Raw genomic sequence first — 8,603 nt, forward strand, 5'->3', positions numbered from 1 at the left:
AGGAAGGAAGGAAGGAAGGAAGGAAGGAAGGAAGGAAGGAAGGAAGGAAGGAAGGAAGGAAGGAAGGAGAGAAGAAAAAGAAGAGAAGAGGGGAAGGGTAAAAAAGAAGGCAGAGGAAGGATAGAGGACAGAAAGAAGGGTGGGAAAACAACAGACTGAGCACTAAGGTATTTTTAGAGATCAGCAGCTGTCCCTGACCTTGGGGAATTACAGTAGGTTCGTGGATAGTTGTAGGCGGTTAGAGTCTGGGGCTTTTGACCTCAAAGGGGTATATATACTTCTCTAGAAAAGGAAGATGGATCATGGGCTCCATGAGACTCTCAAAATGGGGGTCAGTGACCCCAGAGTTCTTTGCCACCTTTGTCATTTCACAGAAGGAAAGACTGAGGCCCGGGGGGTGAAAGGAGCTTCTCAGGCTGCCACAGGGCTGGCTCAGGGCTGCAGGGCAGCCTCCTGATTATGTATTGCTTCTGCTTTGGGCTCTTCCTCAGAAGTTTTCCCCATGCCTTCTTCTGATCAATTTAAACTACAAGTTAGCCCTCCCCAGGAAGGACTTGAGCAAATGTCTGGTTCGGAGCAGGGCTTGGAGAGGTACCAGCTCCCTATCTCCCATGGGAAGCCATTTGGCCAGCCTCCATTTTGCTGGGTCTGTTGACAGTGGTTAGAAGTATTAGGGCACTTAAGTGATGCCCACCGAGGCTGCTAATAAGGGCAGATGGACCTCAGAAGCGATGACCAGAGACATACTCAGAGCATCCAGGAGATAGGTGGGAGGAGGGGAGAAACTGTGGGAGGAACAGGAGCCCAGGAGTCCTCTGGGAGAACAAGAATCAGAAGAAAGTGGCAGACTCTTATGAGGGGGCCCCAAACAAAAAGGAGGGAAGGAGGGGAAAAAAGAATGAAAAGGGAAAGAGATGGAAGGGCACAAAAAAACTGCACATGCGGCCACATACAGCCTCTGGTTAATGTCTCCTTATCAAGGCATATCAATTTTCCCAGGTCACTGACAGTCTGCTGGATTAGAGATTGAAAACCTTTAGTTAGGAAATTGATGCCTTTAGACGTTTTAGAGGTTCCCCTCTGTTTATCCTGTTCCGTCAATCTTGAAGAAACGTGTTTCAGGGAAACATTGCCTCTCTGAACAGCAAAAGCCAATGGTGCGTGGAGAAGAGCGGAGGTCTTGGGGCAGGACTGCCAGGACCACACCCTGGTCGATGCTGGCCAGGTATGGGCCCCGAGAGACGCTACTGACCCATCACTGCAGTAGTTTTCTCATCTTTAAAATGAGGACTAATAGCACCTTTCCCACATGGGTGGTGTGAGTGAGAGAGAAATGTGGGCTTCCTGAGGGGTCAATTTAAACTCTCCTGATTCCTTTGTCCACTTCATCTCCCTACACCATCGTTCTGGGGACTCTGGACCTGTGCCAGGCTTGTCGATTGCCCACCATTATCCCTTACTTCCCTCCACCCTCATGGCAAGCACCAGTCACAGAGGACCCAGTGTGAAAGCGGTCATGCTTTTGACAGATTCCAACCTGACTGCTGCCCTCACCACACCAGGCCACAGGCTTTCCCCAGGGCTCAAGTTACTCACCTTTTTTTTTTCTTAACTTTTTGTTTCTTCAAATGAAACTCAGTTCCATGTCAAGGAGATTTCAGGCTCCCTAATAAACTTCTGCAGTTGCTGGGTGCTTCTTTTACAAAGTAAACAAAACAAAAAAGCCACAAGGAAGCCGGCCTTTGGTGGTGAAATTCTTTTTGAGATAACACATAATAAGGTTAGTTCAACACTTTTCTTTTATGTGGAGCTCAGTACAAGATTTGTGGCATAACTCTTGACTGGAAGGAGAACCAAACAACCCTTAGCTGTTATAGCTGGAAGTCAACTCAAATAAACCTTCCTTAGAGCATCCAGTCAATTTTCAGAGCATCTAGTCAAATTTCAGAAAATTAAGAATACCTTAATCCATGTCTTAAGGTACTCTGGTCTTTGGCATATGTTTTTCCTTTGGTCCTGATTACGTTACCATGGTTGGTGGAAATGTTTATGCTGCAGAGAGTCAGACTGTTACTACAAGAGCCATGTGCTGGATCCAGAGTGGACAGGATAGTCTAGGGTATATTAGGAATCTATTGCTGTTACTCAGCCCTTGATTCTGTGGGTTGGCAATTAGTGCTGGGCTCAGCTGGGTGGGTCTTCTGCTGCTCCCAGCCAGGCTCCTGCATGCATCCATGGTCAGTTGTGGATCAGCAGGCACTGGCAGGCCAGCTAGAGGCTTGCCAGTCTTAGATGGCTTTACCCATGTCTAGTGTTGGCAGGCTGTTGGTAGGATCACCTCAGTTCTTGTCCATGTGGTTTATCATGCTTTCTCAGACTGGCCTGGATCTGTTCTTAAGTTGGCAGTGTTTCAAGAGCAATGAGAACAGATGCCAGTATGCAAGTGCTCTTGAAATCTCTCTTGTATCACGTTTGTGAATGTCCCACTGGCCAAAGCACATCAGGAGGCCAGCCCAGAGGCAGTATGTGAAGGCATGTCCAAGGAACGAGGATGGAGGACAGAATACTTTGTGGTCATTTTTGAAATCTACTGCATGGGGGAAAATATATTTGTATTAAGAGTTGGGACCAGGGTTGAAGTCTTATTACTACCTCTGCCTCTGAGTAACTTTAGACAAGGTACCATCTCTAGACTGTCCAGCAAGTTCCCAGAAGTTTTTTCTTTTGCTATAACTCTGGGATAGTTTGCATCTCACAGGAGTAGAACAACCTATGAGCAGAATTCATGTTTAGCTTTTTTCTATCTTCCCCAACCAGGGCAGAATTCATATTTAGTTTTTTTCTGTCTTCTCCAACACAGGCCTCTTGTAGAGTTTCATACCTGGCACAAAATAAGGGATCAAAACACATTTGTTGCATGGATGATTCAACTTCCTCATATTTACAATGGGATGATTGAGAGAGGATGATTCCTGAAGTCTCTACTGCCATAGTTTTCCAGGAAAAGAATAAAGGCTTTTCGGTTGTATATGGGCTTCAAGGCATTAACCTTTTGTGCAGGAAAAGGAGGACCTAAATCCATAAGTATCACCGAAGGAGTTACCGACACCTGGAAGAAGAATATTCCCTGCAGGTTACCCCTTGAGATACTGGATGACTGTGCTTTCACCAGTTTAGTTAGCTTTGGTGTAAAACTCTGTGTGAAACGCATCTACAAGTGGGAGTTGCAGTATGGCAGGTGTTTTCCATTTTAGCACAGAAGTTGCCATGGATGTCTGGAGGGTTTGCATCCTTTTTTGATTGGGTGGGAGAATGGTTCAGCAGGTATTAATTGTGCTCCAAATGTAAACTCAGCACTGTGCTGGACAGCAACGGAGGATCCACAAACAGCTTGGAGATGTGGCCCCTTTCACTTCTGACCTCTCCATGGCACTAGCTCTTGCTGAACACCTCGTGTATGCCAGGTCTCATTCCAGTTTGGAGACACAGAAATGAAGTCACCCTGCCCCTGCCTTTGAAGGCATCTCCATACATTTGTCAGGGAGGCAGTGCCACACACCATGGGTGTTGTCTTGTGAAGGCTGTGGATACTGTGTTGGGATTTCAGAGAGATGTTTAGGTGACTTTCAGCTGGATCTTGAAGGTAGACATTCTGGGCTAAAGGGAATCACTCTCACAGGCATGGAAGTGAGAGAGGATACAGTGTGCTCTGAAAATGACAAGGATTCTTTGGAAACTGGAGTCTGAACTGCATGGTAGAATGTGAGTTTGGAATGGCTGGTTCAGGAGCCTGGATTGGAACGGCTGTTGTCTAGTCTGCTAGGGCGACTATAACAAAATACCACAGACTGGAGGCCTTTAACAACAGAAATTAATTTTCTCGCAGTTTTGGAGCCTAGAAGTCCAAGATCAAGGTGTCAGCAGGGTTGATTTCTGCTGAGGCCTCTCTCTTTGGCTCACAGATGCCAACGCTCTTTCTGTGTCCTCATGTGGCCTTTCCTTTGTGCACTCAGTTCAGTTGGCAACGGCCATTTTGACTTGCTAAGGAATTTGGGCTTCATTGTATAGGCTGTGTTGGGAACCATGATAGAATCAGGGGCCATGTGGGTTGGTAATTGTTTACAGTCTAATCCATCCAGAGCAACTGAGAAATTCCTGCAAAGATTTTATGTGGCTAAATGTCTAGAATTGGGTGAGGATCCCATCTTTTCACATCTGTACTTCTCTATGGTTCCATGGTGGGTGCCCCAGCCTGCACGAAGTTGCTGTTGGTTTATCCTTTGCCTTGATGTCTTTTGTCCAAGATCATCTAGTCTCAGCAAGCCCCACAGGCCACCTGGCTCAAGGGCAGAGCCAGCACAACATGGGAGCGTGCCAGGAATGAACTCTGTCATTACAGAGTAAGGGCACCATACAGAGAACTGTGGCCATCCTCACTTCTTTCATGCTGATTTTTGTCCTCAGGGATATCACTCATGATTAGTCTTTTTTTTTATTGTTGTTTTAAGAGACAGGGCTTTGCTCTGTCACTCAGGCTAGAGTGCAGTGGCTCAATCATAGCTCACTACAGCCTCAAACTCCTGGGCTCAAGTGATCCTCCCGCCTCAGCCTCCTGAGTACCTGGGACTACAGGCATGTGCCACCATACCCAGATAACTTTTACATTTTTTGTAGACACAGGATCTCACTATGTTGCCCAGGTATGTCACAAATTCCTGACCTCGGATGATCCTCTCTCCTTAGCCTCCCAAAGTGCTGGTATTCCAGGTGTGAGCCACCGCACTTGGCCTCATGATTGGTCTTAATCAGACATGGCTATCCCATTCTTCTCTCCCAGTGACACTGCAGCTAGGGCTGGCTATAGGACTTAGTGATGGCTAATGAGACACAGAAGAAGTTTCTGGAGGATTTTAGTTCCATGATAAAAGGCAAGAGAGAGCAAGATGAGAAGATCTATCTCTCTCTCTGCCCGAATTTCCCTCACTCCTACATTCTGCCTTTGTGGGCATAATGCTTGCAACTGCAGTAGCCATGTTGTAGTCATGAGATGGCAAGAGATGCTAACAGAGAGTGAAGGAGAAAGCTGGGAAAATCTGGGTCCTTGATGGAATAGCTGAGGCAACCTTGGATCTGCCTATAAATATACTTTGATTGATAGGACAAAAATCCACACTGATGTGTCTCAACCACCAGGTGTGTTCTGATTCTTTCAGCCAGATGCATCCAAATGAGGGAAGATCCAAATGGTGGTATTTGGGCTGCTGATGCTTGACTTGAGTCTCAAAATGGCCCAAGACAGATATGGAGGAGCATGATGAGAAGGAGGAAAGGAATCCGAGGCATATGTCCAGCCTGAGTAGAGGCACTGGAGATGGGAATGAGCAGGAGAAGAGAGGCTGATGTTGGAGAATAGTGGGAGATGAGCTTGGAGCCTGAGTAGACATTGGTTGGTTGTCTCCCCAGTATCCATTTCCTTCTTCTTCCACCCACAGTGCCTTCAATTTAAGAGGCATCTCTCCTCTACTTTCAGCTCATGTGTTTCTGATGGTATTGACACCACCCTGGTGAGAGGTTGATCATGTGACAAGTTTAGCCTATCATCATTTTACATTCTCCCCAGCTACAGTGATTGGTTCAGGGATGGGCAAGTACCCAGTGCAAGTTAGTGATCAATAAGACTTCCCCTGGGACTTTTGGGAAGAAGACTGTCACTTTTCTCTTCTGAAGTTGACTCTGGAAGTGTGAACCCTGGGAACTCTGGCAACCATTTTGAGACCACAAGGGGGAAGTCAGACCAAGAATGGAACCTACCTCAAAAAAGCAAAGCTAAGAAATGTTAAAAGAGAAACCAGTTCCTGGTCATGTTGCCAGACCCCTTGAATCAAACCTAACAGCACTGAGCCTAACAATCACATAAGCCAATGAGCATGGGAATCACTTTCTGTCACAACTGAAAGAATCATCATGGATCTGGAAATGGTCACATTGGATGCTATGGTCATGTTGGAGGTTGTAAACAAAATTTTTGATAAGAACGCTAGACTCTGGAGCAGAGAAAAAAGCAGAGTTTTCACAGCGTGTCTAAATCAGCCAGAGTAGGTGTCAGAAAGTATCATAAAATGAAGTTCTGAGTTACTGCCCCTGTTCTTGTACAGCTGTGTCTTTGGAGGCCAACAGACCTCCCTTCTCTCTTCTCATCACTGACAGAATCCACCAACCAGAGATTCACTTAATAAAATTATCTTTTAAGATGCAAATATCTTTTCACCTTAAGACACTGAAAAAAGAAGAGCAAACTAAGCCTAAAGCAAGCAGAAGGAAGAAAATAATAAAGATCAGAGCAGAAATTAGTGAAATGAAGAATAGAAAAACAATAGAGGAAATAAATCCAAAAGTTGGTTATTTGAAAATACCAATAAAATTGATAAATCTTTAGCCAGATTCATCAAGAAAAAAAGAGAGAAGACTTGAATTACTACCATCAGGAATGGAAGAGGGGACATTACTACCAAATTTTCAAAAATAAAAAGGGTTATAAAGGAATACTATGAACAACTGTGTCCTTATAAATTTGATAATGTAAATGAAATGAACAAACTTTAAGAAAGACCCAAACTTCCCGAACTGACTCAAGAAGAAATAAAAAATCTGAATAGAGTTAAAACAAGTAAAGACATTGGATTAATAAGCAAAACAAAAACAAAACCAAAAAAACTACCAACAAAGAAAAACCCAGGCCCAGATGGTTTTGCTGTTGAAATATACCAAATATGTAAAAAGAGTTAATGCCAATTCTCACAAACCTTTCCAAAAAATACAGGAAGAGAAAACACTTCCCAACTTATTCTAAGTGGTCAGTATTACCTGGATAACAAAAGCAAACAAAGACATCACAAGAGAAGAAAACTAAAGGTCAGTATTTCTTAAGAATAGAGATGCAAAAATACTTAATAAAATACTAGCAAACTGAATTTGGCAACATTTAAAAACGTATTGCTGGGCGCAGTGGCTCATGCATGTAATTCCAGCACTTTGGGAGGCCAGGGTGGGCGGATCACCTGAGCTCAGGAGTTCAAGACCAGCCTGGACAACATGGCAGAACCCCATCTCTACTAAAAATACAAAAAATTAGCCAGGTGTATTGGCGGACACCTGTAATCACAGCTACTCGGGAGGCTGAGGCAGGAGAATCACTTGAACCCGGGAGGCGGAGCTTGCAGTGAGCTGAGATTGCGCCACTGCACTCCAGCCTGGACGACAGAGCAAGACTCCATCTAAACAAAACAAAACAAAACAAAACAAACAAAATATATACACCATGACCGAGTGAGATTTATCCTGGGAATGTAAGGGTGGTTTAATGTCTAAAAATAAATTAGTGTAATGCATGAGATTAGTAGAGTAAAATACAAAACCCACATGATCATTTCAGTCGATGCAGAAAAAGTATTTGATAAAATTCAATACCCTTTCTTCAATACCATAATTTTGTCATTTAAAAAACAAAGAATAGGAAGGACCTTCTCAATCTGATAAAGAGCATCTACAAAAAACCTAAAGCCAACATCATACTTAACAGATGCTTTTCCCCTAAGATTAGGAGCAAGATAAAGATATCTAACTCATCACTTCTATTCAACATTGTACTGGAGAGACTAGAAACTCCAACCACACTGTGCTGGAGGTTTTGTGATCTCAACTATATTACAATTATAATCATGGAAAAAAGACTACAAATATGAATAGTAGTAATCTCTAGGCTTCAGAATTGTAATGAGTAATTTTCATTTTATTACTCGTATTTTTCTGTATTTCCAGCATTTTCTAAAAAGAGCAGTTTGGGGGAAGACCTTGGAGAACATTATACCTAAGCCAGGTATTGAAGGATGATGGGATTTGAATAAAAAGTAAAGCATGTTCTAGGCAGAACTGGACAGCATCAGAAGGCCTGATGGGGAATAGAGCACATGGCTGGAGCACAGGGGACGAAGCTAGAAAGGGCCTCATGTGCCTTGTTTGGGCTTTAACTTGTGGGCAGTGGGAGGCCTCTGGGACTCCTTTGGTTGGGGGTATGTGGGAGTTAATACAGGGAGGAGAGTAGAGAGACCCCATTGCTGTATCAACAGCAGATCCAGCATCAGGAAGCATGTAAAGGAGAGACCAAAAAACAGTAGAGAGGAGAGAGCACCAAAAGAGAACACTGTCACAGAAGGGGCAATGGGGGACTGTCAGAGCACAGTTGCTCTGGGCCTGCAGCTAGCCAGGCAGTCTCCTCCTCTCCCTAACCTGGGCTGGTCCCAGCTACAAAACAAGAAGTATGGGAGGAGATTGCTAAGGGGATGGCCATTCAGTGCGTTTAGAATTCTATGCACCAGATCCAAGATGGGCATTGTCAGGCTCTATCTCCACTGAGGCCCCAGCCAAGAATGGGGGAGACAGCCTGCTGATCTCCATGGCTTAACCTCAGAGGGCTGCAGGGAAGCATTTATTCCTTGAATACATGACTTTCTTAAAATTCTTTTGTAACCACTTTTTATTTGCATCACCGTCAGAAAGGGGAAGGAAACCAGTCTCTTAGGAAGGCCCAGACCCGTGTCTGACAC

At 44.4% G+C, this 8,603-nt stretch overlaps 1 protein-coding gene across 3 annotated transcripts in view; it reads left to right on the forward strand.

Moving 5' to 3' along the window:
* MGLL (monoglyceride lipase) overlaps positions 1–8,603 on the forward strand; it is a 132,075-nt gene that overhangs the window by 9,144 nt on the left and 114,328 nt on the right. The gene's annotated exons all lie outside the window — the stretch shown is intronic.

Source organism: Colobus angolensis, unplaced genomic scaffold (assembly GCF_000951035.1).
Source record: "Colobus angolensis palliatus isolate OR3802 unplaced genomic scaffold, Cang.pa_1.0 Scaffold31, whole genome shotgun sequence".
Classification (NCBI taxonomy): domain Eukaryota; kingdom Metazoa; phylum Chordata; class Mammalia; order Primates; family Cercopithecidae; genus Colobus; species Colobus angolensis.